General features: G+C 38.5%; 1 protein-coding gene across 6 annotated transcripts in view; it reads left to right on the top strand.

The window, feature by feature from the left end:
- PTP4A3 (protein tyrosine phosphatase 4A3) overlaps nucleotides 1–25,636 on the top strand; it is a 205,452-nt gene that overhangs the window by 74,677 nt on the left and 105,139 nt on the right. For all 6 annotated transcript variants that reach the window (XM_031947270.1, XM_031947274.1, XM_031947272.1 and 3 more), the window contains one exon: nucleotides 11,802–11,857. The gene's annotated coding sequence lies outside the window, so the exon portion shown is untranslated. The remainder of the gene's footprint in view (nucleotides 1–11,801; nucleotides 11,858–25,636) is intronic.

Raw genomic sequence — 25,636 nt, forward strand, 5'->3', positions numbered from 1 at the left:
AGGCAGACTTTTTGTTTTGGATTATGCTGTAGTTCCAATAGATGACGATAAGGAATTGTGGTAAGATGATAATGGAAATAGCCAGATGGGGATTTTGAACCTGCCAAGTGTTCTACAGGTGCTTTATCCTTCTCTATATAATTTTTAGTGAATAGCCACTGGGAGTGCTGAGTAAATATTTGTTGTCCCACCCTTGATGTCAGTAGACCTGCAATGGTCTGTCCTCATCTAGCCAGATAGCAACATCCATTCCAACCATTCTCCCATCTTGCCATCCCCCAAAAAAGATACTTTCCTAGCATTTTCACTGGGATGTACTAAAGATTGACTTTCATTGTGGAGGAAATTTAAGGACTGACTAGTTGTGGAGGAAATTTGGTAGCTAACTAGATTGAGGTCTAGACTCATTTAGTGTGTCTCTCATCACAAGGCTCTCAAGGTTCTGAATAAGTTCTCCAATGAATAATAACTGTGTAATTAATAATAATGGCTCACCTTTATACATAGCAATTAACGTTTCTGTAACATTTAAGGTTCACAGAATCTAAGTCTTTGAAGACCCAGTCTTTATATCTACAGCAGCTGGGGATACAAAGTGTCTGGATCTAAGACACTTAAATACTTTTTCATCGATTGAGCTCTACCTTTCCTCACAACTTTATGAGACAGGTGCTACAATTATTATCTTCATCTTTACTAAGAAGTGAAATTTGAGAGTTATAGAGAGATGACAACCAAGTTCCTGAAGTCAGTCAAGTTTTAGAAATAGGATTTGAGCATAGATTCCTGATTCCCAAGTTCATCCCTACAATATACTATGCTGTTTTATAGTTTACAAAACATTGCATCCTCTAACTTTCCAATAATTCTGCAGTAGGAAGCTTCAGAATTAGTGAGAATAAAGGTTTCCTGTCTTGCCTCTGACATATACTAGGTGTGGAACTCTAGATACTTCACTTATCTTCTCATTGTCCTGGGGATACAATTCAAATTGCTCATCTGTATTGGTAGAGGGGTCTCTCCTGGAGAGATAGTCACTGATGAAATCAGGGGACTCACCAACCTTTCTTTTCCCCTCTCCCTTTAAAGATTCCCTAAAACCTCAGAGCAGAATACTATATTATTCTTATTTTATGAATTAGGAAACTGAAAGCCATAGAACTAATGGGCAGATTTTCTTATTCAGAATTGATGACTGTCTTCCACCAGTTGACAAGGTTTTCCTTAGCACTTGTGTATACCCTGGCATATGCCTTTTGTCTTTGGTGAGATAGCTTCTACACACCTTCTACATCTACACTCAAGGACGTGATAATCCACTTAATTCCAGCAGCCATTTGTGAAGTAGCTAGTATGTGTAGGGTCTAGTAACAGGTACTAGAGTTAGGGATATATGGATTGTGTGGAGAAAACTTCCTTTTTAGAGCTAACAGTTTTACTAAAGAGACAAAATACTTGTGTGTAAGAAGGTGAGCAACAACAATACCTGCCAATTTTGGACAGGGAATTGCTGCAGTACAAATTGCTATGGAGCTGGGAATCAGATTGCCTGGGTTCTGATTTCACTGATGCTATGGACTGACTTGCTGTATGACTTTGAGTCTATCACTAAGTTTCTCTGGGCCTCAGTCTACCTTCTTTGTAAAAAAAAGTCATAGAAGCTACCTATGACCTTTAGGTCCTCACCCAATTATGATTTTGGGCTCTGAGACCTCTTTCAGTACCACCATTCTGTATTCCACTATTCTTTGGTCAAAGATCCATTTCAGCTCTGATATTCTGCTATTACCTATCATGTTCAAAGATGGGTGCAGATGGCGAAGACTTAGATTGAACAGGAAAGGCTTTTCGTCTTCCTTCTTCAATCTGTCCTCCACATAGCTGCTCAAGAGATATATTCCTAAAGCATATGTCTGACAGGGTTTCTTCTCTGCTCAAAAACTGAAGTCACTCTCTATTATTCTAGTATCAAATACAAACTCCTTTGGTATTTACAGCCCTTCTTAACCTGGCTCTATTCTCCTTCTCTAGGTATGTGTTTATTTGTGTATATGTGTGTATTTATAAATATATATTGATATACATGAAAAATACATAAAATAAAATTATATAAATTATATAACATCATAATAAATGACATGATATAATAACATAAAGGGAAATAATATACAGGGAAATTTAATATGTGTATATACATATACACATATATACTTATATATACTTACATATATACATATAACACATTTCTCTCTCTCTGAAATTTGTTTTCATGTGTTTTTGGCTGATTTTATTGTTGTTTCATGTCTTTAGCTCATTATCTCCCATCTTTGTGTTTTTCTACATCCTTCATTTTTTTTTTTTATTTTTTTTATTTAATAGCCTTTAATTTACAGGATATATACATGGGTAACTTTACAGCATTAACAATTGCCAAACCTCTTGTTCCAATTTTTCACCTCTTTACCCCCCCCACCCCCTCCCCTAAATGGCAGGATCCAGTAGATGTTAAATATATTAAAATATAACTTAGATACACAATAAGTATACATGACCAAAACATTATTTTGCTGTACAAAAAGAATCAGACTCTGAATTATTGTACAATTAGCTTGTGAAGGAAATCAAAGATGCAGGTGTGCATAAATATAGGGACTGGGAATTCAATGTAATGGTTTTTAGTCATCTCCCAGAGTTCTTTTTCTGGGTATAGCTAGTTCAGTTCATTACTGCTCCATTAGAAATGATTTGGTTGATCTCGTTGCTGAGGATGGCCTGATCCATCAGGACTGGTCATCATCTAGTATTGTTGTTGAAGTATATAATGATCTCCTGGTCCTGCTCATTTCACTTAGCATCAGTTCGTGTATTATAATTTTCAAAGAGGTCTGATGACCTCACAAGGGTGATGTCTTGACTTGCACGTGAATGGGAATTGAGTGAGGCAGAGCTTGGCATAGTTATCAGCTTCTCTTTCTCTTCCAGAGTCATCGAAATCCAGGGACAAGACAGAAATCAAAGGTCGTTAATGGCCTCCAGCCCAGCCCCTGTGGCTCATTGTTTGGCTTTTGATGGCTTAGAGTGACAGAGTATAAATAGCCTTTCTACTTAGACTTTCCTCTGTCTCTGGAATACATTTCTTCCTCATCTCAGCCTATTGGAATGCCAATTTTTTCCCAGATCTCCCTTTAACCCTTCCATCTACTAGTACTTCTCCCTTTCCTTTCTCCTCCTCAGTTACCTAGGATATATACTGAGTATATTCTTCTATTGGCTACATGTTGATTCCCTGATAGGCTAAACTTCTTCAAGACTCAGATTTTCATTTTTTTCCTACTTTGTCTTTCCTGGGCTTAGCAGGGTATCTGGAACATACTAGGTGCTTTATAAATGTTTGATTGGTTGAAGGAAGAGGAGCTAGCAATGCTGATGCCATAGTCTCCTTTCTGGTTGGTTCACGGTCTCAGGTGCTTCTGAGTTCTTAGTCTGGAAGGCTGTGCAAATTTGAGCATGTCTCCCCCTCCCCCTTGGGGAGGAGAGGGGGCGGCTGAGCCACTGAGGCTCCTGCCTGGGCTTGCCTGTGTTGAAATGCTGCCTCATCATGACTTCCATCTCTGAGGGAGGCCAGAGGGCCATGCCCTTCAATCAAGCTGCTCCAGATCTATTTAGGGAGTCAGGCACCTGGAGAATTTCCCTGGAGCATCTGAGAGCTCCACCCTACTCTCTCCCCTTCTCTCATCCCTAGAGCCCCACATTCAGTCTTCTGAGTATCGGTTTGGTCCAGGTTTCCTGGACTCTGTGTAGTTTATCACTAGCACTCCCTTTCTTGCTCCCAGAAAGCAGAATTGGGACCATGGTAGGAGAAAGGGGAGTATGGAAGAATTAGAGAGACACAGATTTAGATTGATCTAAGGAAAAACTTCTTTACCAGAAGTGTTCCCAAATGCAATGGGCTGCCCTAATAGGTAGTATGCTGTAATTGGAAGTCTTCAAGAAAGATCTGCATGAATACTAGTTGGGGACATTATAAAAGAAATTCTTGTTCACATACAGGTTGTATTGGATGACTTTTATGCCTTTTCCAACTTTAAGATTCTGGGATTTCCTGTTTCTCTGTTAATAAGGAAAATAGTTAATATTTTAAAAGTGCTTTAAGGAGTCGCCTCTTCCCCAAAGATCTTTCCCAAGTTGAGAGTTATTCTTTGCTTGGTGTGCTCTCCTTGCATTTCTGGCCTCAAGTTTCTTGGGGTCAAACAGACACAGGGGACCTATGCACCTGAATTCATAGTGTATACCTTTAAGTCTTTTGGGAGACTGAGGCTTTATGGACTTGAATTTCTTATATGTATTATTTCCTTGTATAATTCATAAATAGGAATAACCATAGTAATTCCTGGAATACTTTAAGTTTTCCCAATTTATTTCTTTAGAGCAATTTTCCCTCTAATGCTCACTATTTTTGTGACCTTTATGACTCAGTTACCTTCCCATGCCTCAATTTACTCATCTATAAAATGAAGGACTTGGACTAGTTGGACTAAAGTCCCTTACAGCTTTGTGATTGTATGAACTGCAATATAGGGAGAAAGTGCAAGGGTTTCTTGACACTTCTGTGGTTCAGTGATCACATGTATGGTTTCTCTTTCAAGTGGTGAAAATTGAAAACGAATCCATACCTTCTCATTATTACCATGTAGAATGACCTTGGGGTCTCATAAATTTTTCTTAAGGATCCCCACTGAGTATGGGGAAGCCTTTCTTAGCCCTCTTGACATTACATGGATATTGATCAAGCTCAAAAGCTTTCCATCAGTGATCCCTCCATCTTTTCTCATAACCTGCCCACCTCCTTTGCACATCTCATTTGCTCTTCTCTTGGATAACATCATTCATGTGACCTCTTTGATAATATGTTGCACCCCATTCAGTCACCTTGCTTTGCTGTTGCCCTTTGGAGAATCTGCCTGATACTTTCAAGACTCTGACTTGAAGCCATGTAGAATTATTGGAAGAATGTTGCTGTTAAAAAGATGGACCTTTGTGTATGGCAGCAGCTTGGAGCCATGAAAAGAACTGTCTTTTTAAGAATTCTTTTTTATTGTGACTTCAGCAATCATCAACAATGATGTTTGCAGCAGGCAGAGTTTTGGGTGGAGAGTCAGGAAGAGTTGAGTTCAAATCCAACCTTAGATATTTATTAGCTATGTGATCATGGAGAAGTCAGTTACCCTCTGTTTGCCTTAGTTTCCTCATCTATAGAAGTAATAAGCTCCCAGGGTGGTTGTGAGGATCAAATGAGATAATAATCATAAAGTGCTTAGTACACTACCTGACACTTATCAAGTGCTATAAAAATGCTAGTTATCATTATTATTAGAAAGAATTATGAATTATAGCTGCATGGGCATCTAGGTAGTTCAGTAGGTAGAGTACCAGACTCAGAATCTGCTATGTGAGCCTGGACAAATCACTTAGCCTGTTTGCCTCAGTTTCCTGGAAAATGAACTAAAGAAGGAAATAGAAAACTACTCCAGTGTCTTTGCCAGAAAACCCCAAATGGGGTCATGAAGAATTGAATTCGAATGAAATGACTAAAAACAACTTGAATGACATCATGCTTAAAATAATTAAGCAATAACAATTTTTTGACCCTTTCTGTATCTCCTCTCCCTTTCATCTTTTAAAATGTTTTATTGATACTTTTCCCCCCTTTACATCTATCATGGTCACCAGCCCTACTATCTTTAAGGAGAAGTTTTCCCTTTTAAGAAGATCTGAGAATGCACATCTGCTTATATGACGCTAGTTCATCACCTGTTCCCTCTAGAAGACAGAAGATGTGCTTCATTATAAATAAAAGAATATTTTCCAAAGGCATTATAGTCTATACTTCTCTCACTTGTCAGACCTGGGCAAAATGTCCATCTAACTGCATGTTTTAGTTTGGATAATAAACATTTTTCATTGCTTTGACTTTTTTTGTTCTAGTGAATGGATTGGGGTTTTTTTTGAGTGATTGTAGAGCTGATTTAGAAGGCCTAGTGATCAACTGGGGCTTGCTGCAGTCAGCACAATGTCATTGGTAATTATATCAAAGCATCTGCAGGACCTCACTTTCTAGAAGCAATTCCTTTCTCTTCCATTTGGGCTCTGTTAGATGCTCTCTATGATAATGGAGGAATACCTTTGACAGATATATCACTTTGAAGATAATTAATTAAACTTATGTACCAACATTTACTCTAAAGAATGAAGTGGGCCAAACAATTCTATGAAAAATTAGATAAGACTCTCCAAATAAAACCAGTATTAGTAAGAGACAATGTGGTATAGTGTAGGGCTTCTTAAATTTTTTCCACTTGCCACTCCTTTTGCCTGAGAAATTTCTATGTGACTCCAAGCATGTAAGTATATAAAATAGGTATATAAATCAATTAAATTATAATTTTTAGACCCCCACATTCAATTATAAGATCACATGTGGAGCAATGAATCACAGTTTAGAAGGTGGGGTGTAGTGGATAGAGAATTGGCCTTAGAACTAGGAGAGTCTGTGTTTATGCTGCTTTGGACACAAACTAGCTATGTGTTGCTGGAAAATCACTTTATCTCTGAGTGTCCTGGGTAGCTCTTGCTGATGTGCATTGGGAGATAGAGTCTACTCTTCTTAGAGGAAACTATACTGATGAAATCACAGGTTTAGTCTCTATTCCTTTCTCTACTCAATAATGATTAATGACCTCAACACAAAGGTTAAATAGAAAAAAGAGCAAATTATTTTGGTAAACATTCAGGAATAAGAAACAAGAGATAAAACCTTTTTATAGATTTTACAGACTCCTCATAGTTTTATGTATTTGTTTTTTTACACAAGAGAAAAATCACAAGGTCCCTTTAATATGAGTTAGAAGCAGAAAGAAGAAATCAGACAAGGAGTCAGAAAATCTAGGATTTAGTCTCTTTTCTAATAATTAACTGTGTGATCTTTAGCAAATTGCTTAACTTTAACCTTGACATCATTGTCTATAAAATGGGTATAGAAATCCCTGCCTGGCTTTCCTGACCGGGCAACTATGAGGAAAACACTTTGTATATGTTAGATGTTATTGTTTTATTATTGTTAATGTATTATTATCTAATGGATAATTATATACTAAGAATTGTAATGGATTACTCTACATTACCCCCTGAAGGTAGAGCTAACAGTAGGTAGAGATTACATATTTTAATTTATACAGACTGGAACTCAGTCTAAAATGGAGCTTCCTAACAATTAGAATTAAGCATGGAAATAGATTATTTTGTCCGTGTGTATCCTGTCATTAGGAGTTAGGTGTAGAAGACATTCTTGTCCATGGAGAGGTTGGACAGATGACCTCTGAGATTCTTTCTAACTCTGAGATGCCATAATGGCAAAGACCATAATGCTGTGATTTCATTTTATGGAGATTTCAAAAAGGGAAATGACTTGACAGTTATAGAGCATGTTGATGGCAACTCACTGGGGCTTCTGCCTCTCCTCAGCCCAGGGCTGTTTTCCACTCTCTATTGGGGAATTTCATATCCACAGCTTCTGGTTTTATTTTTAAGCTTAGTCATAGACCATCTTTGAAATCTCTCCCTTCCTTCTTCCATCCTTTTCTTTCTCCTTTTCCCTCCTTCCTTCCCTCTCCCCGTCCACTTCTCTAATGATTTGTGTGTCCCTGTTTGAGTGACTTCCGGTCTGTGTGTATAGATGTGTAATGAATTAGGAAAGAAAGGTAGTCATTTAAATCCTCCTGAAGGAGGTGAGTATAGGATAGGCATTGCTTTTAAAACAGTAGTCTCTTTCTTTTTGCTCTGATTTATGAGTTGAGATTTCTGTATTTGAGTGATTTCTTATGCTTACAGTGTGCCACTGAATGTTCCCATTCCTCTGGCTACTTCTTCCATAATTCTTCTGTGGAATGGTAGGTAAAATCATAAGAACTTTGTCCTGGAAGGAGCAGCAGAAGGCACTATGTCCCATTCAAACTTGAATAGAATCTTTTCTCTCTGATATCCCCAGAAAGTCATCTTCTAGTTTACATTTGAAAACTTCCTATTGTGTGAAAATCCTTTTTTTCTTAGATTTCTTAGAACTGAAAATGCTGCTTCTTATTCTTCCATGGCTCTAAGAGTATGTGATAGATTCAATGAATATTAGAATAGTCAATGAATAAGTTCATTGCCATAGAATGTCAGAACTGAAAGGGATTTTGGAGAGATCACTATACTACTTTCTATCTCCTTCCTGGCAGATTATTCTATTTCTGAGACTTCCTCCCCCAACTGATGAATTCCAACCTGGAACTTCTATTTGAGAAAGTTCCTATACCAGATGTGCTTACTCATAATCCTCTCCAAGCTACTATTCCACCTTGTCCCCACCCTTTATTAGCTCCATTTTATATATTGTCTTTCATCAGAATGTCCCAATTTTTGGGGGGGCAGAGACTGCCTTTCTTTTTGCTTAGCACACAGTGCCTGGTGTGTAATAAGTACTTAATAAATGCTTTATCTAATTAGTCAATTAGCCTTTATTAAGAGCCTACCATGTTCCAGGCATTCTGCTAAGCATTGGGGATACAAAAAGGGGAAAAATCCTTGCTTTCAAAACCTTACAATCTGATGGGGGAAACAACATCCAGGCATCTATGTACAAACAAGATACATATAGGATAAATCAACAGAAAAAAGGCACTAAGAGTAAGGAAGATTGGAAAAGGTGTCTTGTGGGATGAGACTAGTTCAAACATGAAGGAAGCCTGGGAAACCAGAAAATGGAAATGAATAAGAAGATCCTTTCAAGAATTGTGGAAAGTCCAATAAAACCAAGTAAGGAAGGAGATGAGTGCAAGACACAACCAGGAGACCAATGTCAAGTCAACAACCATTTATTAAGCATCTGCTAAAGCTTTATCTAGTCTAATCAAAGCCAGTAAAACACAAAATTCTAAATTCTCCAAAAAAAAACTTTTGACATTCTGTCTTGAATTTCAGTCAAATCAAATCTGAAAGCATTAAGTTCCTACCAAGTGCCACGCATTGTGCTAAGTTTGGGGGTACAAAGAAAAGCAAAAACAATCCCCTCCCTCTAGGAATTTAAAATCTGATGCCTCAGCTATTTTGATTGGGTGTAGCCCATTATATTTAACCAATCTCAGATTAGATCAAAATCACATTGCATCTCATTTTATATTCTACCTGGGCTATCTTATTATCTAACCTGATGGTTCTCATCTCTCGCAGGTTATTTTTTGCTTTTGGAAAGGCAATTAGTTTCCTGCTCCATGGATCAACTTACCATTGACTTGTATAGAATCCAGATTTCTTTTCCTGCTCACCACCACCACCTTATTATTGTCTCTTTCCCATTGTAGTTATTCAGTTGTTTTTCAGTTGTGTTTTTGTCCAACTTGTGACCCCATTTGGGGTTTTCTTGGCAAAGATACTGAAGTGGTTTGCCATTTCCACTGAGATCAAAGGTTTGGGGGGACTTACTTATTACCCTGGGTGACATGGTTAGTAAATGTCTGAGAATAAATTTAAATTATGACCTGACATTTTATTCACTACACCACATAGCTGCTTCTTTCTTCTCCTATAAGATCCTCAAGAACAGAGACTCTCTCACTTTTATATCTGTGTCCTGTTACTTAGTATTGTACAAAACTTATTCTTTTTCATTTCATTTAATATTAAGTATGTGAGTTAGAAGTGACCTTAAAACATGGATTGACATAGATTGACTCTCTTTTTTCCCTTAATTATATTTTATTTTTCCAAATAAATGTAAAAATAATTTTCAGTATTCATTTTTTGTAAGATTTTGTGTTCCAAATCCTTTCTCCTTTTTCTCCATTATCTTCCCTTCTCTCCAAGAGAGCAAACAATCTGATATAGGTTGTTACATGTACAATATTTTTAAACATATTTCCATAATTTTCATATTGTGCAAGAAAAAATTAGACCAAAAGGGGAAAAAAAACAAGGAAGAAAACTCAAAGAAACAATAAAAAAGGTGAAAATACTATTCAGTTTCCATAGATCTCTCTGAGTGTGGATGGCATTTTTCATCCCAAGGCTATTGGAATTGTCTTGTATCACTGCATTGCTGAGAAGAGCTAAGATATATAATATCTTTGCTGTTGCTGTGTACAATGTGCTCCTGGTTCTGTCATTTAACTTAGCATCAGGTCATGTAAATCTTTCCAGGCTTATCTGAAATCATCCTGCTCATTATTTCTTACAGAAGAATAATATTCCATAACATTCATGTACTATAACTTACATCTTGCTTTGTCTGAAGACTATGTTGGTGAAAGATCAAGTTCCTTATCCAGCCACATATCCATCTTATAGACAGAATATTAATGGCTAACATGGATTACAATTTAAGGTTTGTGAAGCATTTTACCCATAGCATTTCATTTGATCCCTGGGAGGTAGGTGCTTTTATTGTCTGTATTTTACAAATGAGGAAATTGAGGCAGATTTAAATAACTTGCCTGGGGTTAAATAGCTAGTAAATGTCTGAAGGTGGTCTTGGACTCAGGTCATTCTGCCTCCACATCCAGCAATCATATACCTCTGTTATGTTATATGAAAATATAGATATATTGATAGGTCATAATAGAGATATAGGTATATACACACATATATGTATGTATATACCTATATCTATATCTCCTGGAGAATAATCTTCTTGGTGATACATATTTCATCATTATTAAGTCCATTTCTTCCAGTGTCCAACAAAATAATTTAAACATGACATTAAGATGAATATTGAACCATTCTCTGGAAACAGACTGATCTTTAAACTTATCAGCTGCCTCATCTACATATTCAGTGTTGTCTTCCTGCTCATTAAGGCATAGCTCAGAGTCCACAGGCTGGCACCATAGAACTAAAAAGGAACTTCAGAGATCTAATCAGATTATTTTACAAATGAGAGAAACCGAGGCATTAAATGACTTTCCTTGACCACCCCGGGCAAGGATCTCTTTGGGCTACATCTTGATTTAGGAAACCCCATGTTAACATAATATATATTTTATACTGGATCACTTGCCATCTAAGGGAGAGGGTGAGGAAAGGGGGAAGAAATTGGAACACAAGGTTTTGCAAGGATCAGTGTTGAAAAATTATCCTTGCTTATGTTTTGAAAATAAAAAGCTTCAATTAAAAATAAGAAACAAAAAAAATTATGTATACTCTATTGTGTTTTTATTTACTTTGCTAAACTATTCCCAGTTACATTTTAATCTGTCTCAGGCTTTCTATTTGACATCTTTGTTCTAAGTACCCTACTTTTAAAAGATTTTACATTCTATAGATTTGTCAGATTCTATGTTCCACTAATACATTCTATGTTTTCTTATGCTGAGGTTTCTTCTGAAATAATCTGTTTTCTGAGACCCCTTTCAGCTCTGACACTTTTTATGATTTTGTGACTTTGGGCATTTGGTTTTCTCTTTGTACTCTCTGCATAGCTTGAATGCTAAAGCCTGGGCAGATTGCCCTTCAGTGGGTGACTGCTCCTCATCACATCCTCTCTCTCCCCAGAAACTTTGTCTCTTGGAGTCCATCTCCTACACTTTGTTCTCTTACACAGGCAAAAAGTTGTCTGTACATTGGGTTTATATTCCATAGATGTCAGTCACTAGATGTGTGGTCTTGGATAGGATTTTCCCATTCCCTTTCTATCTGTCTCAGGGTGGGGCTTGAGAGAACCAGCTGTCTGGAGAAATGTCTCACCATTTTTTCTTTCTCCAAACTAGGCTGGACTGAGGGGACCTTATTTGATGCAGATCTGAGCCCACTTTGCTTCCCTGAGGTAAGTAATTAGGGAACTGGAACAAGGTGGAGTGGAGAATGGGTGCTGGAGGCCAATGATGAATCTACTTGGGTGTGTTCTTAAATGAGAGAATGGAGTTTTCTGACAGAATGAGAGAATGGTATCCAGCTGATAAAAACTCATCAGAATCCATCAGGATTTGCTTTCTGGGTCTTTCAAGTCTTTGCTATGTTCCATATCAGCATGAGAAATAAGATGTTATGCTTTGGGGCTGTGGAGATTTCATTCCTCAGGAGGCTTTTCCAGATCTCTCCCTACCCTCACCCCCATCCCTTCTTGCTAATGTGCCTGCCCTCTTATAGTGCTTTTGTGCTGTACTTACACACTTAGGTTTATTCTGTGTCTCCTCGGTAGAATGTAAGCTCCCTGGGGACAGGGGGCTGTTTCTTTGGTTTTTGAATTCTCACTTCTGGGTGGTTAGATGGCATAAGACCTTAGATCAAATTCTGCCTCAGATAGTCAGCTATATGACAGATAATGGGTAAGTCACATAATTTGCTTCTGTTTTCTCATCTGTAAAATGGAGAAGAAAATGGCAAACAATTGTAGTATCTCCAGTAAGAAAATCCAAAATGGGGGTCACGAAGACTGAAAATCTCTAAACAAAACTCTTTACATCTAGTACAGTTTCTGGCACTTTTAAAATGATCATTTTTGGTCAAGATTTACAATTTTCTTGGGCTGGGGAACTCCTACTGTGGAAACTCTCTTTGTCAATGCAGATTGGCAATTAGTCTGTAATTTATGTCTCTAGAAAGTAACCAGGACCTCCAAAGGTCCAGTGAGTTGCCAGCTCATATATGTCAGTTAGGATTTGAATGCAAAGCATCCACATTCTAACTCTGGTCTGCTTTTTTTGCCCTACACTTAATAAGTGCTTAATAAAAGCTTGTTGAGTTGTCTTGATCCATGATGAAACTGAAGACCTAGAAGGCCTTTGTTTGAGTTGAAGCTTAAGGGGCAAAAAGTAGCCATGGCCAAGTGGAGAAACGGTCAGTCCTGGAATCAAGGAAGTCGTGAGTTCAAATCCTGATTTTGACACATATGATCTTTTATGATTACCTAAGCTATGTGAGCTAGATTTTTGATGTTTATAAAATGGGAATAATAGCAGGAGGGTGCCATGGAAAGAACACTGAATTTGCCAGTCACAAACTTAGCTTCACATCTTAACTCAGAGACCAGGATCATCTGTTTGATCATGGTTAAGTCCTTCAGTGTTTTTGAACCTCTCTTTCCTCACTTATAGAAAAAAGAGGTGAGATTAAATGGCCTTAAATTAAGTGACACTGGCTTCTTTGCTGTTCCTTGCACAGGATAGTCCATCTCCCAGCTCCAGGAATTTTCACTGGCTTTCCCCACACCTGGACCCCTCTCCTCTTTCATCTCTACCTACTTGTTCCCATGGGTTTTTAAAGTCTCAGCTAACATCTCTCCTCCTTCATGAAGCCTTTCCTAGTCCTCCTCAATCGGAGGGCTTTCCCTGAGACCATCCCCTAGTTAATGTTAACCTCTATATGTTTTGTCTATACAAGGTTGTTTTCCTATTATCCCCCTCATTAGACTGTGAGCTCCTTGAAAACAGGGCCTGTTTTCATTTTATTCCCCTTTTTTCTTTGTATCCTCAGTTCAAAAGCGCCCATTAATTTGATCTCCAGCTCTAAATCTAGGATTAATTATGATCTATATATAATACCCCTTAAAGGCAGTAACTTTTTATTTTGTCTTTGTACCCTGAGTGCCTAAGCATAATAACTACTTCATATTGAATTGAATTGATTTGAAAATTCCTTTTAACACTAAAATGCTATAGAAATCTACATTATTATTTATTATACATATTAATAATGACTATGTTGTTTCTGACTATTCCTATTTCCCTATATGTCCCTCACACAGGCCATCCTCTCTTTTCTTTCTTTATCTAAGCCAGACTTAGTCTTTGCTTCATAACTCTAGTTCACACTATTCTTCCTCCCTCCCCCAATGTCTGTTCCCTAAACCTGGCCTATTATAATCATTTTTCAAGGCCTCCAAAAAGGAGTAAAAAACTCAACCTTTCCTTTAGGAAGACTGCTAAGGTTAGTAAATGGAATGTTTAATAAAGATCATAGGCATATAATAGGAGCTTAATAACTGTGTGTTGATTGATTTGTGTTACCTATAGATTCACATCATCTATCCATCTCTCTCTCTTTCTTTCTGTCTCTGTCTTTGTTTCTTCTCTTTCTCTTTCTCTAAATATCTATCTATTCCTCTACCTTTCTTTCTTTGTTTCTCTGATCTATCTTTATCTATATCTATTTCTCTTTCTCTCCCCTTCTTCCTTCTTCCCACCCTTCCTCTCTCCATATCTAATCTATCTTTATATCTATCACCTATCTATTCATCTATCTCTCTATCTCTAATCTATATCTATTTCCATTTCTCTTATCTATCTTTATTCCCCTATCTCTTTTGTTTCTCTTAACTATTTTTCTATATCTATCCCTCTATCTCTTCTTATCTCTCTTTATATCTATTCTCTCTTCTTTCTGTGTCTGTGTCTGTCACTATAGCTATCTCTATTTTCACACCTATCTATCTTTCTATCTCTAATCTATATCTATTCATTTCTCTTATCTATCTTTATTCTTTTTATCTTTCTATCTCTCTTATCTATTTTTATATGTATCCTCTCTCTATCTGTATCTCTTCCTAATCTATCTTTATCAATATCCATCTATCTACATATGTATGTAGTATGTATTTATTAATGTCTGTCCCTCTGTCTGTCTATCTATCTTTTGGGTTAGATTTTGGATCAGACTGGTTATATACTTTAAAGGGAGAGTCTCACCCTTTTCTATCCCCAGGCATTTAGTGGCCATATTTTTCCACTCCCCTTCCCCTCCTAGGCTCAATTTAGGAGGCTTCTCCGGTTCTCTAGACATTTTGTCCCCCTTTATTTCCTCTGTGAAGCCCTCCTAGTATTCATCCCAAAAACACTTCATTCCTTCTCATTACTTGAGAACACAGAGGTATTCCTTCGGCCCTTTCACTACCTCCCCTGGGATCGATACCGTCTTCCCCTGGGTAGGCTAGCTGCTGATTGGCACTGCCCCATACACAAACATTATATTCTGTGCAGGCCCTGGCCACCTTGGCCGCATTCCTTCCCCCTCTGCCCCCTCTTTACATTAGCTGGAAGAGCAAATCTCAGGCTTGTACTGCTGTTGATCTGCGCTAATAGCCAGCCCTTGACTGCTGCTTTGTGTTTCCCTGCTGGGTGCTTTGCTGATGGTGACTCCTGTAGATTTCCCTGCCTTCTTTTGGGCTGGGGTAGGAGCTTGCTCAGCTGGCTTTGATTGGCACCTAGCAGCCTGCTGGCTGGTCTTACCATAAACAGAAGCAGCCCTCAATTGTCATCTTGAAGCATTACTGTAATTACCAGCAAGCCTACAGTTATTTACATTTATCTAATTACCTACCTCTTCTCTCTTCTTCTTGCTGAAAGACTTCAGATACTAATTTGCTGCCTCTCTGCCTGAAACAGTGTCCTCATTTTACCCTTGGCTTGCAGAAGAAATGGTGACTGATTCTAAGTCTAATGATCAATCATCTAATAACCATCATATTAGCTGATGTTTATACAGTGCCTACTGTGTAACAGGCACTTTATAGATATTCTCTCATTTCATCATCATAGCAATTCTGGGAGATGGATGCGGTTATTATCCTTACCTTACAATTGAGGAAACTGAGGCAGACAGAAGTTAAGTAACTGATTGACCCAGAGTCATAGAGCTAAGGTGAGATTTGAACTTAAATCTTCCTAACTGGAAGTCCAGTTTTTTCTATCCACTGTGACCCATAACTGCCAATGATAGAATTTGATGATAATATAATTGAGGATATGTAAGCAAATGCATGGGGAAGTAGTGCAGTGAATGGAGCACTGGGGTTGGAACCAGAAAGACTTATCTTCATGAGTTCATATTCAGCCTTATTAGCTGAATGGCCTTAATCCTGGGTGCCTCAGTTCTCTCTCTTAAAGTGAATTGGAGAAGGAAATAATAAACTGTTCCAGTATCTCTGCCAAGAAAACCCCCCAAATGGGGTCACAAAATGTTGTAGATAACTGAAATGACTAAAGAACAAGAAGAAGAAGCAGTAAATACATGAAGGGAGATAAAGTGGAGGCTGTAATTTGAAATAATTCTATGAAATGCAAGAAAACCCCCAAATGGGGTCACAAAATGTTGGATATAACTGAAATGACTGAAGAACAACAAGAAGCAGTAAATACATGAAGAGAAATAAGAGTAGGGGGGTATAATTTGAAATAATTCCATGAAATGACCATTCTCTCTTGGTTAAAAATAATGTGATGCAATGATGAGCACTGTGCTAGGAACGAGGGGTCCTCAGTTCCAGAACTGGCTCTTTCTATGCTTTTCTACACAAATGTATGGGTACATCCGCTTTTATCTGCCCTTCACTTCCCTCACTTCTGACATTCTGTGTTATGAGAGAACCTTGTTTCTTAGTATTTTCGGAGGCAGTAAGAACATCAGCATTGGAAGGGTGGTACAGAGTATCTAGAAGGATGAACTTGGATTCTGGAGCTCCTGAGCTCAAATTCTGATTCAGATACTTAGCTCTGTGACCCTGGGCAAGTTTCTGTTTACTTCAGTTTTCTCTTGTAAAATGGGGATAGGATTAGCATTTATTCTCTAAAAGTTGTGAGGATAAAATGAGATATTTATAAATTTTTGAAAAACTTTGCACAAAATTTAAAGTAGTTGGTTGTTACTTCAATTATTATAGAGGGAGAGCAGTGGAAAACCAATGGGCAAGTCACGTACTTCATTTATACTCATACAATAACAAGCAAATGAAGCCCCCAAGCACGTGGGATGGGTGCTCTTCAAAGAATTTGTAGGAGGATATGAACAGAAATATACAATACAAGGTGAGAGGGTGCTGATGGATAGCAATTTATAACGTTAGAGGAAACATTCCACATCAGTGAGACAACAAAAGTACCAAAGATGAGGACTGAGCCAGTGATTTCAAAGATACAGACAATTCTTTGCAAACCTTAAAGTACTATATAAATGCTCAGTATATATAATATAGTAACAATTATTGCTGTACTTCATTGTTGGAGGAATATTACTAACATGCTATTAATTCTATCCTTCCTCATTTTATTCTCCTATTACTATTGTTTCTCATTTAGTCATTTTTGAACTATTGTTTATCATATCATCAGTGTGGTTCTGTGATTTGTACTCAATTCTAGTGTTAGAATGTCCCATTAATAAAATCATTTATGCACATGAAAAAACTGAGGCATGATGAGAGGAAATAAAGAATTTCTGAGAGACTGGTGGATGCTAGAACTAGAACTTGGGTCTTCTGTTGACCAGTTAAGTGTTTTTTCTATTCTACTTTTTAGATTTTTCACATTGACTCATTTTTTAGATACAATATTTTGGTGGAGAGGTAGTCTGGTAAGTTAAATACTAAATAGAGAGTCGACCTTGAAACTAGAAAGTTCTGGGCTCACAGCCTATCTCCATTCAATAAATACTGATTGTGCACTTGGCAGTTCTTTTAAGAATTTTAAGTTATGGAGAACTTGATGGCTGTAGTAGTAATAGAGAAGTTTTCTACATTACTGAAATCACTGAGTCCTATTTTATCCCACTGATGTGGTGGGATATTCCCTTCAGTGGTATAGATTGCAACCCATTAGTGCCCTCTAATCATGACTTCTGTCCATATCCATATCCTCCTGGAGTAAAGGCAGTTGTGAGTAGATGCATAGGGCAGTTGGTTGGTATGTCCTGTACAGAAACAATGATAATATAGAGTTGATTATTGCATCCAGAATAGCAGTTGGAAAGGTGAGGGGGAGGGTAAACCCATAGGGCAGATGACAAGTTAGCCAGTATGGGTGATTGGATGGGATATGAAGCAAATTTGAGCTAGAGCTACTAGAAAGAGTTGGTTGGGTGATTTTATGCTCACTTATTGAACAATTAAAATACTTTAGTCCTAGGGTGGGGGTGTTGTGAAGCCAAGTGGATTAAGGCATGGTTTTTAGCAGTCTAGTTTGAAAGGTGCTATTTCTGGTGGTGAGAAACAGGGCAAATGTTGAACAGATGGTAATCTCATAAGATCATAGTTTTAGAGCTGGAAAAGGACATTTGAGAACATCTAGTTCAGCAGTTCCCAAAATATGGTTCAAGGACACATGGTTTGTAGGTCCTCAACACCCTTTCAGGGGAATCTGCATGGTCAAAACAATTTTCATAATAATTCTAAAATATTTTAATTTCTTATGCAATAAATATGGATAGATATAATCCATATAAACAAAATTTTGAGGGAGTCTTCAACTAAAATAATCAATTGATTTTCTCTTATTGATTATGCTCGGAATTTTGTGTCTCATTTACCTTATTTTGACTATAATACAACGGTTTTTAAGAGTGTGAAAGGACTCCTGAGACCAAAAACTTTGAGAAACACTAATCTGATCCTATCTATGTTACAAAGCTAGTAAGCATTAGTTCCTCTATTTCTAGAGACCCTTTTCACTGTATGAGGCTGCCACCTGGTTATATGCCTGGATGCTATGTGAAACCTTTAAAATTTGCAAAAACAAAAAACAAAAAAAAACACCACTTTTCATGCATTATAACTTTTTATCCTCAAAGCAACCTTATGACTTAGATGATATGAATATTTATTATTCCCATTTTACAGATGAGGGAACTGAAACTAGAGAGGCCAATTGATTTTGCCTTTGTCACTTGTCTAAGTGTCCAAACCATTTCCTGATCTCATTTAAGAATCTCTGCCTCTAAATGACTTCCTTTTTTTCTGTCATTCACTAATATCTTTCATACCTCTCTTCTGACATAGTTTGCTAATGTTCTATAGTCTCCTCTTGTCCAATTTGATCCAGCAGACATTTCTTGAGTGCTTGCTAAGATGATGTCCCTTTTTCAGGCCCAGAGGCCACATCTCTGACCTTGGTCTCTAACACTGAAAGTGCCCTTTACTAAAATATGGAAGGACTTTGCCTTCACACGGTCGCTGTGCTGACATGAATCAGGGCACAGTCACGTTGTGTAGCTGGGTCTTGTCTTGACCTACAGGTGAGATCTTGTTTGTGAATCCATGGGCTCAAAAGCTTAGGCTGGAGTTAGGGCTCAGTGTATATTACTGAGACTCACACTCAATTGGTAGCTTTGTAAGAGAATTGTCATTGGGTAAAGATCTCTGCCCAGAAGAAAGAGTACAACTTTATCTCTGTCCTCAACAGCTTTGAGTTGGAACCTGTTGAATTTATTTAGGGTAACTGGAATAGAGGTCTTTCTCCACTTTCCCAAATGAGGCCCTTTCTCCACTTTCCCAAATGAGGCCCTTTCTCCATCCATCTCCCTAAAAGCTATTTAGGCTCTTCCTGGAAAACGATGCCTAATTCTGGGCATTAGACTTTTAAGTGGGATGTGGAGTTTTTGGCAGGACACCATGAGTATACTCTGCCAACTGTTTGGAGGACTCCAGAGGAAAGCTCCAAGGAGTTGGGATTAAGTCCTCAGTAGAGGAGGCCCCACTGTGATTAGATTCTCCTCAGTTATATAGGATTCTACAATTGAAGAAATAAAAGTACTGGAAATAGAAGTGACTTTATACTATATACCTTAAGATCATGGATTTAGAACAGCAAAAGGATCTTAGATTTATTTAATATGTTCCCTCTCCCCTTTATTTTATGGACATGGAAACTGAGCTTCAGAAATTTACCAGATTCCTACTATTGGTAAATATTAGAACTAGGATTTCAAACAGCATTGAATGGGAGAGCATTAGAGCAGAGCAAATTACAAGGTGTTCCCTAGTACTTGCAGAAACAGATTAAATGGAATTGGGAAATATTTAACAAAATACATAAAAATATAATAAAATGTGGGTTTTCTAAGTGATTATGCTCATGGAGAAATCCTTACATATAGTTGAGAGGTCCCTCAATTTTAAACCACCACCTTAAGGCATAATATCAGAGCTTGAAATGTCAAGGATAATAGAGGACTATTAAGATGTGAGGTCAGAGCCCTAGAGATTTGGACCAGTGACTCTCAAAACTTTTGGTCTCAGGACCCTGTTACACACTTAAAAATCATTGAGGACCTTCCTTTCCAAAAAGTTTTTGATTATGTTGAAACATACTTTTTAGAAATCAAAATATCTTATTTTTTGAAAATAGTTTTGATTTTTTAGAGTTTCTAAAATAGACTTGCAGAGTCCCCCAGATCACACTTTGAGGATCATTGATTTTCTCTTTATTGTTGCTATTCAGTCATTTCAGTCTTCATGACCCCAGTTGGGGTTTTCTTGGCAAAGCTATTGGATTTGTTTGCTAGTTCCTTTTCCAACCCATGTTATAGATGAGGAAACTGAAGCAAAAGAGGTTGTGATTTATCCAGAATCACACAGCTAGCAAATGTCTGAGGCTGGGTTTGACTTCGGGTCTTTCTGACTCCAGACTCAGCACTCTATCCACGGTGTCACCTAGCTGTGATTTAGTCCCCATCTTCTTAAACTGGTTTTCATCTCTATGTGAAATCTCATAATTGAATATGGGGCTTGCAGAATTATTATTTGTTATCAGTAAATGTTTGATTTGTACAGAGATTTTATATACCTATATACCCAGAATCATGGAAAAATATCTTGGACAAAAAGGCTCTGATTCTAGTCTATACTTTTTTTGCATTTTACAGAGTGAGAAAATGAGACATGAAGTAATTAAATCTAAGATCCCAGAACTAGTGCTTAGTTTAGCTCAGGTATGGTGAATTCAAGTATTTTTCTTCTATGAAACTACCCTAGGATATTTTTACTTAGAATATGGGAGTCCAGTTGAAGAGTAGAATGCAAAGCAATTATAGAGGAGAATCTCTGTTCAGATATGGGTTAAAGAAATGGTTTGAGGCCCTTCCAACTTCTACGATTCTGTAGAAGTAGCTTCATCTCACAGCAATTGGGAATTCTGTTTCGTCTACTACATAATGGCTCAAAGCCATTTACTTAGTTTTTTCTGTGCCTCGATTTCCTCAGATATAAAACAGACAAAAGTTCTTGTACTGCTAACTTTTAGTGATTTGAAGACCTTAAATTGAGGATCCCCCAAAGTGCATTGTACAGTTGCATGGTAGGGGTAACTGGCCCCAAAGATCTGTTTCAAGCTTGTCAGTGAGGTCCCAAGTTAATTTGAAATTTTGAGTTTAATGAGTCAGTGAGATTGTATCTTTAAGTATCACATGTAACATCTGGGTTTGCCGGACAGTAGTCATTCAGTCAGTCAAGAAGCTAGCACAGGCACTTACTATGTGTGGAAGTAGCTATTTATGCCTTTTCCCATCCCTTTTAGAGCCTCCTTATCTGTTTGGCCTGAGTTCCAGTGAGGGAACAACCTCACCCCAATCTCTCCTCCCCCAAATCTGGAAAAAATAGTCTGGACTAGGACCTCAAATCCCCCTCCTTCCAGCTTCTAAAGGGGTCTGAGTTTGTGTATGTCTGCAACCTATCCTTTTCAGGAATTTAGGGCTCGACATACACATTTGTTCCTGAGAGCCCAAAGCTATTGACTGGCCAGCTTGCGATCCATGTGGCTCCCTTCCCAGAGCACCAAGAAACCAGCAACCCAGGAGAGTGTTCTGTCTTGGGCGGAGGCGTCAGCCCTCAGTGCTGAGACAGTAACCTACTTTCTGTGTCTGGTTCATAGCCCAGTGGGGAAAGCAGGAAAAACTCCCTTCTGCCAGCACAGAAGGAAGCAACTAAGGCCATCCCCTCTTCTTCAGGCCCCTTGGATGAAGTCCTGTCTCTTTTCCTCAAACTGTGTGTGTGTGTGTGTGTGTGTGTGTGTGTGTGTGTGTGTGTGTAGGGGGATGGATGGGGGTAAGGAGAGAGTAAAAAGAAAGAGAGGGGGTGAGTGACAAAGAGAAGAAGAGGGAGCATGGTGAAAGGGAGAGAGACAGAGACAGAGAGGGACAGAAAGATACAGAGACAGAGAGACAGAGACCCAGAGAGAGAGTGAGATATAGGGACAGAGAGAGAGAGAGACAGAGAAACAGAAAGAAAGAGAGGCAGAGCGACAGAGAGAAACAGAGAGACAGAGAGAAAGAGAGACAAATAGAGACACAAACACAATACAGAGGGAGAAAGAGATAGAGATAAACAGAGCGACAGAAGGAAAAAGAGACAGAGCTAGAGGGAGACAATATGAGGAAGAAGATCAAGGAGGATAGAAGGAGAAGGGATCTGGAGAAAGTTTTTGAGGAGGAAGATCACAGAAAGAGAGTGACTGAGAGAAGGAAATGATAGAGAAGGAAGGAAAAGCTAGATCCAGGGCCATGGAGGCAGGAGGAAGACTTTAGAAGTCTTATCTCCTCCCTTATTTTTCTAGATAAAGGAGCTGAAGCCCTGAGAGGTTAGCACACATCCTGGAGATAGGGGAGAAGGCTTAGGGACCAGGTCTTCCAAACAGGGCTGGTAATCTCAGAATTGGGTTTGCTTATCTTTACTCAAATGACTCAGCTCTAGACTTCTAACCAGCTCTCATGGTCCCATAAGCATCTTAAAATAAATGTGTACATAGCTTCCAGGAGGTGAGACTGGAGCTAATCTTTGAAAGGGGAATGAGAATTAAATCTTAGAGGAGGGGCAGTGGGAGGGTTTCAGGTCTGGCAGGTGGCTTGAGCAAGGGATGGGGAAGAATAACTAATAACCACTAACATTTCTATTAAAACTTACAAAAAGCTGGTCTCCAAGATTAGCTCTCTGAGATAGGCAGAACAATTATTTGTCATTTTACAGGGACAGAAACTGGGTTGTAGAGAGAAGTGATTAGTTCAGGATCATATAGCCAGTCTCAAGGCTATATCTTTTGATTCCTAGACTGGGACACTTACTGAATATGAGGAGAGGATGGGGTAAGGAAGAGCATTAGGGTGATAACAGCTCTGAGCTGATTTAGTTGAAATCAAAGGAAAATTAAATGGGGAGCAAAATGAAGGTGGTTGAAGGAAAGGAAATAAGCATTTATTAAGCACCTATTGTGGAGCAGGCTTTACAGATATTCTCTCGTTTGTTCTGCACAACCACCTTGTAAGGTAGGTATTGTGATCCCCATTTTATAGGTGAGGGAACAGGATCAGAGAGGTAAAGGGACTTGTCCAGGGTAAATCTCTAAAATTGGATTTGAACACAGGTTTTCCTGATTCAGTGCTTATCCCCCTGCCCCCTAGATGGTCCAGGCTATGGAGGTGAAAACCCAATCCTGCTCCTGATTTGATCTGGGACTTGGGATAAATTTTTCATTTGAGATGAGATTAGAGGAGGAGAGGACTTTGGATGTCTTATTATCTGATTCCCTTATTTTCTAGATAAGGTAGCTAAAGCTCCTTGGCCACATTCATGTAGGTGACCCCAGGTTCTCTGATTTCAGATGTAGTGTTATTTATCCTTCTGTATCCTCTATTATCCTCATCTGTAAAATGGGGCTAAAAAATGGGGCTGACAGTCATTTCCTGAAGCAATTAAGAGGATTGTAGGAGAGAGTGAATGGAAATGTTTCAAAATGGACTTTCCAGGTAACTGGAGAGATAAAATGGCTAAGTGTGACCCTGCTTACCTTGTCCTTCTCCCTCAAGCATTTATGAAGCCTCACTCTATGTCCAGTCCCAGCCCGTATTTTGAAATGTAGGGGATATGAAGATGTGTTAGAGCTGGCTCCTGTTATTAGGGTGCTTCCAGTCTAGAAGGGCTGGCACACTATACAGAAAAGGTGGACATTTTAGTATGTTAGATAAAACATAGACACTGACCTAGAAAATTGGAAAGCAAAATAATGCCCAGTTTAGCAGCTGCCAGATTCGTTCTGTTTGCACAGAGAGTGACTTTCAGCTCCCAGCCAGCCAAGGCCCTCTCTCCTTCTGTTGCTAATCCTTGACCTTTCTCCATCTCTGTCATTGGTACCCACCCCCTCTTGCAATCTCTATTTTGGATCCAAAGTTCTTAGTTTGTTTTTCAATCATAGTCTCTTTTTCTCTCTGTATCTCTCTCTCGTCTTGAGTCTTTCATGTGTTCTATTCTTTAAGTTCATTTTTCTCTTTTTGATTCTGTTCCTTTCTCTCTCTTGTTGTCTTATGTTCTTTCTGCCTTTTATTTTCTGTATTTCTTTGTTTTTCTGTTTCTCAGGCCTCTCCTTGTGATCTTGTGTCTTTGTATATGCCTTTTTCTCTGTCTTTTTTGGTTCTTTTCATTTCCCCGAGATATGTGATATATCCCCTTCCAACTCGTTGGAAAGCTCCTGGCCTTTGGTGGCCAAAGGTAAAGAGTAACTCTAATTCTGGATGCCCATTTGGAGGGAGTGGTGGCATGTATACCTAAGGGGGAAGGTAGAATTTCAGGATGAGGAGACCGTTGTGCATAGAAGTTGAGACTGAATGAGAGGAAGCTGGCTTTTCCAGTTGGTTGGAGTTGGTGATGCTACCCAATGGGAAAGGGGCGAATGTTGAGGACTTGGAAGTGAACACCAAGTGCTTTCTCGCTTTTTCCCTCGTCCCTTGGTCCATCTTTCTGGAAGGGCAGAAATTGATTGATTAATCAACAAAATTATTCTAAACTACTTTAAGCAATAACAAGAATTTATCAGGTGAGCAAGGCTTGGATAGTTCTCAACTGAGTCAAAGACATTTCCACTAGATGAGACAGGAAATCTGTTTTGATGGGATGAGGCATTTGGTAATAGCCCTTTGGGGCCTATTTAGAACCACAGAGATTTGAAAAGAGAGAAGGGAAAGAGCTGAGGAAAAAAACTGATTTGGGGAAAGGGAAGCACCCTTGCACTCTTTTGGCTAGAGGAGGACTTCTGGTGAATTTTGGATAACTTCCCATCTTCCTATCTCCATCACCCCTGGTATAATTCAGCATTGTTTATATCAGGAGATGGGAGGAGACATTATTCTGAATGAAGAAAAGTCTAGTATTCAAAATGAGGGAGGTAATGGTTCTGTTTTACAGTGCTTGTCAAATTGCATTATGAGTATAGCATTTGATTCTGGGTACCACATTTTAGGAAGGTATTTAACAAATTGGAGCTTCTCCCAAATTGGTGGGTCTCCAATTCCTGTACCCTTCAGTATTTTCTCAAGTTAGCATTTCTGCTCTAGCTTCAGTTTCCTTCTCTTATCCCAGCTAGAAGGTAGCTGTGTCAATTCCTTTTCCCTTGAATCCTTTTAAGGATATTTTTTTTGCTGCTTTTTATTTTATTGCTGCTTTCCTCTCAACAAACTCAAACCCTGAGTTATATTCCCTATGTACAAGTCACAGTGGCCTGTTTCAGAGTAAGTGTGATGTTCAGGAGGGGTCAGAAGCAGAGATGGGAAGGGAATGAAGGTTGATGGGCAAAGAGAATGAATTCCCTCATTGCCCATATCCAAACCCTATATGTCTCATTCTGTACCCAAACCATGACTCCTCCTCTTTCAGAAAGTGACGATAATGTTCTATCATCAAGCCTCTGAAATTATGGTTTGTCCACTTCCAATCGTTCAGTGATGAAGAGAGCCATCTACATCCAGAGAGAAGATTGTGGGAACTGAGTGTGGTTCACAACATAGTATTTTTACACTCTTTGTTGTTGCTTGCTTGCATTTTATTTTGCTTTTTTTTTTTTACTGGTTTGATTTATTT

This window comes from Sarcophilus harrisii, chromosome 1 (assembly GCF_902635505.1).
Source record: "Sarcophilus harrisii chromosome 1, mSarHar1.11, whole genome shotgun sequence".
In the NCBI taxonomy this organism is placed as follows: domain Eukaryota; kingdom Metazoa; phylum Chordata; class Mammalia; order Dasyuromorphia; family Dasyuridae; genus Sarcophilus; species Sarcophilus harrisii.